This window comes from Myxine glutinosa, chromosome 1 (assembly GCF_964187855.1).
Source record: "Myxine glutinosa chromosome 1, kmMyxGlut1.1, whole genome shotgun sequence".
NCBI lineage: Eukaryota > Metazoa > Chordata > Myxini > Myxiniformes > Myxinidae > Myxine > Myxine glutinosa.
In genome coordinates, this window is record NC_136261.1 from 403,366,261 (window position 1) to 403,379,293 (window position 13,033).

A 13,033-nucleotide genomic window follows, 5' to 3' on the forward strand; every position below is an offset into this window, starting at 1 on the left:
CAGACGCGCCTCTCCCAGGCATGCCCGGACTCGCTGTTCCCGGGCACACCCGAACCTCCTGGGCACGCCCGGTCTTGTCTTTCCAGGGCATTCCCGCTCTCGCCTTTCCAGGGCTCGCCCAGAGCGCCCGGGCACGCCCAGCCTCGACTTGCCACGCCGCGTCCAGGACGCCCGGGCATGTCCGGACTCGCCTTTCCAGGGCTCGCCCAGAGCGTCCGGGCATGCCCGCTCTCGCCTTTCCAGGGCTCGCCCAGAGCGCTCGGGCACGCCCAGCCTCAACTTGCCAGGCCGCGTCCAGGACGCCCGGGCAAGTCCAGACTCGCCTTTCCAGGACTCGCCCTTGACACCCAGGCATGCCCGGTCTCGGTTTTCCCGGGCAAATGCCCCGGCATAAATGTGTATATATATTGCTGCCCGATAAACGGGCTTTTCAGAGTACCTGAGTTTGATACGTGCATTAAAGCAACTCGGACGAATTTCCGTCTTTGGTCGCGTCAATTCTTTCGACTCGCGTTGGAGTGCACCTCCTTCACTGGTGACCTACCGACATGGACATGGCAGTGACTCTTAAACTGCCTACCTTCTGGGAGGCTCACGCGGCTGTTTGGTTCACCCAGGCGGACTCCCAGTTCGCCCTGCGAGGCATCACCGTGGACGATACCCACTTCCACCATGTCGTGGCAGCGCTCGGTTCCGCCACCGCGGCCCGCGCCCTGATCCTCCTCGAGCACCCGCCGGCTGCTGACAAGTATGACGCGCTGAAGACGCTCCTCTTCGACGCTTTCGCCCTCTCACCGGCGGCACGCGCACGACGCCTGCTCGACCTGCCCCAGCTCGGCGACACGCGCCCATCCGAGCGCATGGACTATATGCTCTCGTTGCTCGGTGAGCACTCTCTGGATTTTCTGTTCCGCGAGCTGTTCCTTCGCCAGCTGCCTCACCCGGTACGCCTCGCCCTGGCTGGCACGTCGATCACAGATCCCCGCGCCCTCGCTAGGGAAGCCGATAAGATCTCCTCGGCGGGCCAGCACATCGGAGCGGCTACCTGGAGCCTGCCACCGTCCGAGGAGATGCCCATGACGCCCGAGCACCCTGCGCGGTTGGAGGCCGAACTGCCGGTGCAACTGGCGGCTGCCATGCCACGCCGACCGCTTCCGACACGATGGCCAGGGCCTCCACCTGACCAGGCGTGGTGTTATTACCACACCAGGTTCGGACACAAGGCTCGGACGTGCCGACCCCCGTGCACTTTCGGCAAGTCGGGAAACGGCCGGGCCGGCGTTCATTCCCAGCCATGAGCGCCGGCCACTCGGGCAACTTGCTTTTTATTCGGGACAAAGCGTCCGGGCGGCATTTCCTTTGTGACACTGGCGCCCAACTGAGCATCATACCCGCCTCCGAGCAGGACAGGCGGGATGCCGTTTGCGGCCCCTCTTTGGTCGCTGCTAATGGCTCGGCCATACGCACTTTCGGCCCGCGCGACGTCACCCTCTGCTTCGGCAGCCAGCGCTTTCAGTGGACCTTTGTGACCGCCTGCGTCCCCATGGCTTTGCTGGGCGCCGACTTCTTCTGCGCGCACGGGCTGCTGGTCGACTTCAAACGACGTCGCCTTGTCAACGCCGAGACCTTCAGCTCCCTGGCGTGCACGATGAGCAGCTCTGCGCCGACCGAACTGGCGTGCGCCCTCCCGACGGCGAACGAGTTCGCTCGCCTGCTCGCTGAATTTCCGGCACTCACGTGGCCGACGTTTTCGGCCATCGCAGTGCGGCATGGGATTGAGCACCACATACCCACTACGGGCCCGCCGGTCTACGCCAGGGCCCGCCGCCTCGACCCGGCCAAGCTCGCCGTGGCAAAGGCCGAGTTTGACGCATTGGAGCACCTCGGCATCGTGCGGCGCTCCGATAGCGCGTGGGCCTCACCACTGCACATCGTGCCAAAGCCGGGGGGCGGATGGCGGCCGTGTGGCGACTACCGCCGCCTCAACGATGCTACCACACCCGACAGGTACCCGATCCCGCACATCCAGGACTTTTCCGCCCGTTTGGCGGGACAGGTCATATTTTCAAAAATTGACCTGATACAGGGATACCACCAGGTACCTGTCCGGGCGGCCGACATCCTGAAGACGGCCATCATCATGCCGTTCGGCCTGTTCGAATTTTTGAGGATGCCGTTTGGCCTCAAGAACGCGGCCCAGGCGTTCCAGCGCTTGATGGACGGCGTGCTGCGCGACCTGCCATTTCTTTTCGTCTATCTGGACGACATCCTCGTCGCCAGCACGTCCCTCGCCGAGCACCTCCTCCACCTCCGAACATTGTTCGGTCGCCTCAGCGAGCACGGCTTAATTGTCAACCCGGCCAAATGCCACTTCGGCACGATGACCGTTGACCTTTTGGGCCACCGCATCACCAAGACCGGGGCCGTGCCACTGCCGACCAAGGTCGAGGCCATCACCACGTTCCCGCGTCCCCGTTCCATCAAGGCCCTACAAGAGTTCCTCGGCATGGTGAATTTTTATCACCGATTCGTGCCCCGCGCTGCTCAGCTCATGCGGCCCCTTTACGAGGCCCTCCGGGGCAAGCCGGCCAGGCATGACATTGTTTGGTCCGCAGCCATGGACGCGGCCTTCGCGAGCGCAAAACGGGCCCTCGCCGACGCAACGCTGCTGGCTCACCCGGTGCTCAACTCACCCATCGCCCTCACTACGGACGCCTCCAACTACGCGGTGGGCGCCGTCCATGAACAATGGGTGGACGGGGTTTGGCAGCCACTCGCTTTTTTCAGCCAGCAACTCTGGCCGTTAACTCGTTCGCGAGCTGCTCGGTTTATTCCTGGCCGTTCGCCATTTCCGACACCTCCTGGAGGGCCGCCCGTTCATGGCTTTTGTCGACCACAGGCCATTGGTCTACGCAATGGCCAAAGTCATGGAGCCGTGGTCGGCCCGCCAGCAGCGCCACCTCTCCGCCGTGTCAGAATTCACCACGGACATCCGGCACGTCACCGGCAAAGACAATGCCGTGGCCGACTGTCTTTCTCGGGCCAGTGCGAACGCGGTCCACCTCGGCGTGGACTTCGCGCTCATGGCGACCGACCAGACCACCGACACCTCGGTGCAGGCCCTCCGGGCGGCGGACACGGGCCTCCGCCTGGCCGACATCCCCTTCGCGGGCACCATCCTGCTCTGCGACGTCTCCCAGGGCCAGCCTCGTCCCATCGTGCCCGTTTCCTGGCAGCGCCGCATCTTCGCCTCCATCCAAGTCCTTTCTCACCCGGGCCGGAAAGCTTCTCAGAAGCTGGTGTCAGCGCGTTTCGTCTGGCACGGCCTTCGACGGAATGTCCGCGACTGGGCCAACGCCTGCATGGCCTGCCAGCGGGCCAAGGTCCACCGCCACACCCAGGCCCCGCTGGCACCGTTCACCGTGCCTGCACAGCATTTCGACCACGTCCACGTGGACCTGATGGGTCCCCTTCCCCCATCGCGGGGGTTCACCCACCTGCTCACTATGGTGGACAGGACCACCAGGTGGCCGGAGGCTGTGCCCCTCACCTCCACCACCACCGCCGACGTGGCGCAGGCGTTCATCGCCACCTGGGTCGCGCGCTTCGGCGCACCAGCGGACATCTCGTCCGACCGCGGCCCACAGTTCACGTCCGAACTTTGGGGCGCGGTCGCCTGCTCGTTGGGGGTCACGCTGCACCGCACCACGGCCTACCACCCCCAAGCCAACGGGTTGTGTGAGCGGTTTCACTGCTCCATGAAGGCCGCACTCCGCCGCCGAGCTCGTCTACGGCCAGCCGCTCCGCGTCCCGGGCGAGTTCGTGCCTGATGCGACCAGTACCTGGTCCGCCGCACACCAGCGCTCGGACCTCCAGGAGGCCGCCCGACGATTTGCCACCGTGCCAACGTCCCGCCATGGTAGCCCCCAGTCCTACGTCCCCCCGGCGCTTCGCACAGCGGAGTACGTCTTTGTGCGTCATGACGCACACCGGGGGCCACTCCGGCCGCCGTACGAAGGGCCCTTCCGGGTCCTGCGACGGGGCGACAAGTCCTTCGTCGTCGACTTCGGCGGCCGGTCGGACCGGATCTCTGTGGACCGCCTCAAACCGGCGAACGTGGACATCGACCGACCACCACGGTTGGCCCTTCCTCCGCGGCGAGGCCGCCCCCCGTCCACAGTTCCCCCCGCTCGACCACCCACCACCAGATCGGACCCCACCCCCCCCACGACCCTCCAGGGGTTGCTTCGGCCGGGTCATCCGGACCCCCCTTAAATTGACCCTGCCGGTGCAGGTCGATTCTGGAGGGGCGTGTGTAGCGGTTCCCGCTGGATGGACACAATCACCTTGCACCAGCCAAGACGCGGCCAGGGCGCAATCGCCATGCCGGGCTCGTCCGGACGGGCCCAGATGCGCCTCTCCCGGGCATGACCGGACTCGCTGTTCCCGGGCACGCCCGAACCTCCCGGGCACGCCCGGTCTCGTCTTTCCCGGGCATGCCCGCTCTCGCCTTTCCAGGGCTCGCCCAGAGTGCCCGGGCACGCCCAGCCTCGACTTGCCAGGCTGCGTGCCCGGGCATGTCCGGACTCGCCTTTCCAGGGCTCGCCCAGAGCGTCCGGGCATGCCCGCTCTCGCCTTTCCAGGGCTCGCCCAGAGCGCTCGGGCACGCCCAGCCTCGACTTGCCAGGCCGCGTCCAGGACGCCTGGGCATGTCCAGACTCGCCTTTCCAGGACTCGCCCTTGACACCCGGGCATGCCCGGTCTCGGTTTTCCCGGGCAAACGCCCCGGCATAAATGTGTATATATATTGCTGCCCGATAAACGGGCTTTTCAGAGTACCCGAGTTTGATACGTGCATTAAAGCAACTCGGACGAATTTCCGTCTTTGGTCACGTCAATTCTTTCGACTCGCGTTGGAGCGCAGCTCCTTCAATGTATTTGTGACCAAAAATCTCTGTCTTTCAAGACCTGAGTTGCACATGGATGCTGTCCTAGTTTGAAGGTGATGTGTTGGCCTAAAATAAACATTTAAGCCTTAAATATAGAGTGATGCTTATGTTAGTGAGATGCTTGGTTTGCTTCTGAGAACCAATCAGATCAATCTGAGGTGGGATGGGTGAGAGGCCGACTCGCAGAGTACCATTCAAAGTTGCTTTCAGTTTATTCCTGGTCTTTGATTTTGTGCGAGTCAAAAACGAAAACCCTGACTCACACGTATGTGGTTGTCAAAGGTAACAGGAACTTGGTTGCCCGCTCTGACTGAATCCCCTTCCACTGCAAATCAAAACTTAAGATATCCGGGGTCGTATTTTCTGACTGCGTTTCACCTCCTTTCAGCAACTCCTGAAGTTTCGCCACCATCATCTATTTTTCTTTTCAGTTAACGGTCCATGTCGTCAAAATAAAATACAGTAAAAGTAAAATACAGCAGCTTACCTTTTCGTGTGAACACGAGATGCCCGAGACGTTGTCCACACCGGAAGCACCTTCAATCAACCAAATACGGTCAATGGCGAAACTGCAAATACCGAATCCATGAATGTTACGGATGGAAACCCTCACGTCATTTCCAAATTCACCTTTAAACTCAATCTCTCTAAATTTTCATTTTAAACAGCATCTTTCCAATCACAAATCAATACAATAGCATTAATATAACTTTTTTTTCGTGAGGTAAACTAACCACCTGCCTTCTCAGGTGGGTATGATGCCCGCGGACCACGAGGTTACACCTTCCGGCCCACTGATGTTTACAACCCACCGGTTGAAAATCTCTGGCCAAAACAACTTTTCAGAAATGATTCTCCAACTTTAGTTTTGGATGAAGCAGATGGTACCGACATTTTTTTCCGTACCATACTACCAGCGCTACATAGATGCCTCATCCATCCATCATCTGCAACCTTGATAACACCTCCTCATTTCGAAGTGACATTGGCTATACAAGTTAATAATAATAACTTTCTGCCTGGTTTGTAATTAAAATGAAGAATGAGGTTCAACGATCGTTGTATGAGGTTTAGTGATGACGTTATATAAAACAATGCAGTGAATTAAAAAAAACCGAGTGAAAAACACCTCATCAAATGAACAATCAAATACCTCAACATACATTCAATAAAAACTCGTTTAACTTATCTTCATTCCCGTCATCAACGAACAGAAAATAATTTTATCTTTAAATAAACGTTTTACAGATCTTTCTCAGGATTAATAATAAAATGAGAATCTCCAAACAAACCTCTTCAGATCCGGTCACCTCTTTGTCACAATCACAGCACGAGGTTTGCAAGATCACCCGGAAGTTGTTCAACATTATTAAATACTTCCTGGTTACGCTCATCGTTCCTCTTTCTCTTTGGAAGAAGATTGTTTGTGACGTCAGCAATTTGGAAGCCGCCACATTACAGTGCCAAATAAAAGCGAAGATAAAGAAGAAGCAGGGACGGCTTCTGGTTTGGAATGACCCACGTGCGAGTGAGCACTGCTCTGTACGCAATGGCGGATTAACGCACGTGCATAATGGTCACGGGACCAGGGCTCACAAATTCAATGACGTCATGCAATCAATGCAACCAGAGACCACGAGAGATGAGAGATAACGCGAGACCGATCGTGATCCACAATTTTTGAGATGAGACTGAGGGTGGGTCTCACTTTGCCCACAAAACACATCACCTTGTGAGAGGTGATGAACACAGCGTAAAGGGAATTCTCCATCTCGAGGAAAGAAAGCATTGTCGTGCCGACATTTTTGGTTCGTTTTGAATGAATTTACAACTATAATTCAGCTTTTACTCGCGGCCGTAGCTGATTGACTGTGATAATTCAGCTCAGCTTTTAATTGCGAAATGGGCCCAGCCCAGCCTATGCGGCCTCTACCGGCCTCGCCACCGAGCTTGTAACCTTCCCGGGGCCTGTCCCGACATTTTTGGTTCTTTTTGAATGAATTTACTTCTATAATTCAGGTTTTACTCTTGGCCGTAGAAGATTGACAGCAATGATTCAGCTCAGCTCTTAATTGCGAAATGGGCCCAGCCTGGCCGAGTCGGCCTCGACCGGCCTCGCCACCGAGTCTATAACCTTCCCGGGGCCCATTCCAACATTTTAGGTTTGTTTTGAATGAATTTACAACTATAATCAGCTTTTACTCGCGGCCATGGAAGATTGACTACAATAATTCAGCTCAGCTTTTAATTGTGAAATAGGCCCAGCCCGGTCGATGCGGCCTCGACCAGCCTCGCCACCTCATCTATAACCTTCCCGGGGTCGTCCCGACATTTATGGTTCTTTTTGAATGAATTTACTACCATAATTCAGCTGTTACCTGCGGCCGAAGAAGATTGACTACGATAATTCAGCTCAGCTTTTAATTGCGAAATGGGCCCAGCCTGGCCGAATCGGCCTCGACGACTGCATTGGGTGCTGTGCACCATTTGTACAATCGAGAGTGAAGCCGCCAATGCGAAGCAGCGGCCATCTTGGGACCATAAAAAAGCTAATAAAATGCAACAGCAGTATGTCACGATCTAATTACGAATTCTACTTCATTTGTTCAGCTGAAGTGAAGGTATCTTCATTCCAGCTTTTTTGTACTATTTTGATTTGCCAGGATAATGGCAGCCTGTGTCGCATATGGCTGCATGCATCGGGATGAGAGAACACTTCGGCGAACCGGTGTAACATTTCACAAGTGAGTGTCTGTGTCAAAAAGTGTTTGGCTGTTCTTGATCCCACTTGTGTTTTATGTGTCTTGTGTTTTAAAAGTTGCACCTTTTTTAGAAGTTGTTAGAAATAATTATATTTCAAGCAGGTGATATTCTCCTCCACTTTGGAATTGAACTCACCTGTGATATAAAATATAAAAATATGCCTGCAATGTAAAAATCACTCATTCAACCTGTTCGAATGGAGAAAAGGAGTCATTCTGCTGTTTTGTGTCACTGTGTGTTCTGCAATGAGCATGGAGAAAAGAATGAAAACCATAGAATTGTCTGAGAAGGTCAGACACAAAATTGTAGCCAAACATGGACAATCTCCAGGCTACAAGTCCATCTCCAGTGACCTTGATGTTCCTGTGTCCACCTTACGCAATGTTATCAGGAAGTTTAAGGCCCATGGCACTGAAACCAACCCCCCTGAACGTGGCCGCAAGAGAAAACTTGATCGAAGACTGCAGCAAAGGATTGCTCAAATGGTGGAGAAAGCACCTCGATCAACTGGTACGACAGTTTCAATTCGCACCATCCGTCCCCCAACTCAATGAAAGGGGGTTCTATGGGAGGAGACCCGGGAGGAACCCACTGCTGAGAAAGCCCAACTGGAATTTTCCAAAACACTCCTGAACAAGCCAATATCCTTCTGGGAGAATGTCCTGAGGACAGATGAGACCAAATTGGAACTTTTTGATAAAGCACATCATCTCTGTTTACAGAAGACAAAACGAAGCCTTCAAACATTATAACACCTTCCCTACTGTAAAACATGGAGGAGGTTCAGTGATGTTTTGGGGTTGCTTAATCTTGCTGAATCAAAACAAGAAAGGTAATCTTGCTTATCCGGAGGAACTGAGAGCGTTTGCTATGACTCTTCAATTCTACTCATCGAGGGCGTATGACTTTATCAGACAATCGTTTGATCTCTGTTTGCCTCATCCACTACAGACACATCGATGGTGAACCAGGGTTTACCAAGCCTGCCTTTGCCGCCCTTCAAGCCCGTGTGAATGACAACACGACTAAGGGGAAAGAAACAATCTGTGCCGTAATGATGGATGAGATGGTTATCAGAAAACATGTGGAATTTTCCAACAACAAATTTGAAGGTCATGTTGACATTGGAAATGGAACCTTTGATGATTTCCACCCACATTGTAAAAGATGCTTTTGTAATCATGGCCGTTTCCGTCAACGACTCTTGGAAAATACTACTGGGGTACTTTTTCATCAACGGCATGAGTGGAGAGCAACGTGCAAACGTCCTTTCAAACACTGAACAAAAGTAGATAGAAGTAAACTGGAAAGCAAGGTCAAATCTCCAAATAAATTACTAATAACAATTAGCTCCTCACAACCTGACAACTCCTGACAACCTTACTGAGACACTTTTACACCCCTACACACTGACACCCTTACACACTTTGACACCCTTACTTAGACACTTTGACATCCTTAGACTCTTTGATACCCTCAATTGGACACTTTGACAACCTTGGACACTTTGACACCCTCAGACAAATGTATGAGTACAACATACAACCATTCAGAATGAAGTCAAGGATGTGTGATGGATCGAGAATGAGCAGCACAGCTGTTGAATATTTACACTTAAACACCACATGAGTTGATCTGCATGTGAAAATAGGATAAATATGTCTTGTTGAGAAAGAAAAGTACAAAAACGGAAGATTTAACTCAACAAAAACAATCAATTTAACTCAACAAAAACAAAACAATCAATCCTCGGCACACCTGAGCTCCTCACCACATACAAGGCTTTCATCCGCAGCTCAATGGAATACTGTTCTCCCCTATGGGCTGGTGCTCCTGCCTCACACCTGGCTCGGCTTCACGCTGTTGAATCCAAAGCTTTCAAAATCATTGGAATCTCCCGCGATGAAGCTATCTCTGAGGGCTTTTCACTCACTCACCGCAGGCAGGTAGGTGGCCTTTCTGTCTTCTACCGACTCCTCTCCGGCCTTGCTCCCCCAGCTCTCTCTGTGCTCTGTCCCCCAAATATTCCTACAGGTCGCACAAGATCTGCCTGCAACCCTCTGATGGTTAAACTGCCGAAATCTCGGCTCTCTGCTCACCTTCACTCTTTCATTCCTCTTTTCTCCCACCTGTGGAACAAACTCCCACACTCCCTTCAATCCCTCTCCTCCCTCCAGGTCTTTAAAACAGCTGTTCACCACCATCTCTTATCTTCCCCCATCCATAACCTTGATCTTTTCTACCCCCACTAATTCACCCCAGATCCACCTTGTTTGAAATTCCAACTTCTTTCCTGGAAATCCTGGCAGTGTCCATATGTTTATACCTCTCCCACCCCCCCCCCCCTTCACATGCCTCCCCCCCAAAGCCCTCTCCCTCCCACAGATCTCTCGATGTCTCCATGTCTCTCGGTCCCTGCTCTCAAATGTTGTGTTTGTGTCCTTCCCCCTCTCTCCCCATCTTGTCTACCACTCCCGATGTTATTTGTTTTATGTGTCTGTTTGTCTTTCTGTGTGATTAATGTTCGCTCTTTCACGAGCCTCGATCTTGTATACAAAAAAAAAAAAAAAAAAAAAAAAAAAAAACTCTGATTATAACACAGCACACACAATAAAGTGATGTTTTGTTGATGGTCCCAAGATGGCGGCTCATTGACATCGTTTACTGTTGCACGACCCCCAATCCAGTTAGTATAGAGATCAGTGGCCTCGACCGGCCTCGCCACCCAGCCTATAACCTTCCCAGGGCCCGTCCCGACATTTTTTGTTGCAGAGGTTTCCTCCTATCTTTCACCGTTCAGGAGATCAGCGCGTGCAGACGAACAAACAAACAAAAAACAAAAACTTTCTTTTATATATATATATTGTTACGGACACGGCTTAAGATGTTGCTTGACCGAGCGGAATGGCCGCCGTGTTCGCACAGTTCCCCCGATTCTTCCCCAACTCACCCGATTCCACCCGACGTTGACCAAATCGCGCTATGCTAAATCAATGATTGGAAAGGACACAACGACTGGGATAGATGAAACGACGCAAGGGGTACAGTTCTCAAGACCTCCGGAGGAGGATATAATTAGTGGTGGAGAAAAGGGGTAGATTACAAGGTAATGAGGTAAAGACACAGAAAAGATGGGCACTTAGTTACAGTCTTATCTTATCCCCGACAGACCACAGACAAACGGAACAAGACTGACTTACACAGGGATTGATGGCAGGGAAGGACAGGTCGGTTGATAGCACAAGGTGCACCTTGGCTCAGGGACAGGATAAAGCACGGTCCAAAAGATGCAGGGAGGTGTCACAGCGCTCGGAGGTGGCGTCCTTCTCTCTCCAAGCTCAGCGCGCATCTGACGTCACCTCTCTCTTCCTGCGCATGCTCAGCGGGGAGTCACACGCCCTCGGCTCGTTGGCTCCGCCCCAGATGGGATCGGTCCGCCGCTTCTATTGGGTGTGGGGGTTACCGGGCTCCGCCCTTGACGAGGAGCTGACAGCGAGCCCCTACTTGGTAACCCCGTCGAGCACATGTTCGATGGCGGCTCGTTGGAAAGGCCTGGTGCCCTCCCAACACCCCCCACCAACCAAGCCGGAGTGAGGACGCGCACTGCACGCGCCGCCGCCGCTGTTGTTGTTGTTGTTGTTGTTGCTGAACCGTGAGGAAGAGCTGCTGGGAGGTATTGGGAGGTCCTAAACTTCCTAACGGTGCCATACAATCACATTCTGGTGCAACGAAGAGTCAGAATTAATGGAAACGAGTCCTTAACTGACATAGACTAAGAATAACTAGCAAGATGTCCTATAGTTGTCTACGTGAGATGCGGTGGACCTGGATGCGACATTTAATGGGGGAAATAGGGGAAGGTCGGGTCTACAGAGTGTTGTTTACAGAAAATGGGACTAGGGAATGGGGGATTGGGGATAGTTGGGAAGTATTGAGGAAATAGGGGAATATTTACAAGCGGATATGAATGGATGCAAATCCCATATCCGCAACATTGCACCCTTCTCTACCTCGGGGCGTCCCGACCCGATAAATTTTTACCTACGTTAGTGTGGCACTCAGATGTAGTTCCCTCTACTATTAACTCAACCCTGAGTGCGACAGTTTTACAGATGTTCACAAATGAGTAAATATGTCCCCCTGTGACGTTGCACCCTTCTCCTAACAGAAACACACCCACAGGATATCCGAATCGCAGAAAGCATCCTCAAACTAAACATACAGCCGGTAGGGAGCATTATTTACAATTGACGCTACTTTATTTACAAGACTAACCCAGGACCTGTGATTGTTCTTTCTGGGGGGGAGACAGTCTGCTCTGCATCAATGCACCATTAAAGCACCCAAAAACGCACCAATACACACCCAAGCACCAATCGGTGCAGTCACCATTGTTCATGAAAATAAAAACAACAACCCCTAACCCTGCAGGTGTCTCTTGCTCTTCGGCTCCCTCTGCTGGTTATTATTATTGTCTTTCAGTTGTTGTCTTTCTTTCATTTTCTTACTGGCGGCCCATTTGCAATAAAGTGTGCCCAACGTGTCCATTTTATTTTCTTTATTTATGGCCCACAGGGCCGACTACGTGTGGTTCACCTGTGGGGCATCGGTGCCCTGTGGCCAAGGCCCGCCAGCAAGATTTCAGGCCCTCATGGCCGGTTCCAGCAGAGGGGCCATGCCCCAACCCATGGGGTCCATAAGTGGTGCTCGGCCACAGACATGTGGTCCATAATGTGGTGCATCGATGCAGATAGCTGGTTCTGAGAGTGCCGGGCGCACAATGGCCGACTCACGCACGCTCCCCTCGGCACCCAATGGCGCACAGGTCATGTGGGAGACAAAAGAGACAAATGAGCGAGGGGTAAGGTCACAAGGGTACACATCAATAAGGCAATGCAAGGCGAAATGCGTACGGAGGGCGAAGTGAGAAAGCTCGTCCCTACCGTACGTCACCCCCCTGTCACCTACACTACCCTTGCCCTTACCCCATATGTACAAAATCTACACATTACCAATCCGTCGCTACTGTCACGTCTCCCCATATTTCCTCTATACCAAATTCGTCACCACAATCCCTCTATCCAAAAGTTGCCATCACCCAATTCGTCATCAATCCTCATAAGGAGGAAGAGATGGAACAACAAAGCACAATGTCACACCCACGTCATGATGCATCTCACATTCCAAACATCTGCACAATAAAATAACAAAACATGGCATGGTGTGGAGGTACGTCATCCCAGGTGAGTGCATGTAGATGGTGCGAGGAGACTTCAATCCTAACTATCCTCTAAATGACATTAACACACTTTACACTACCC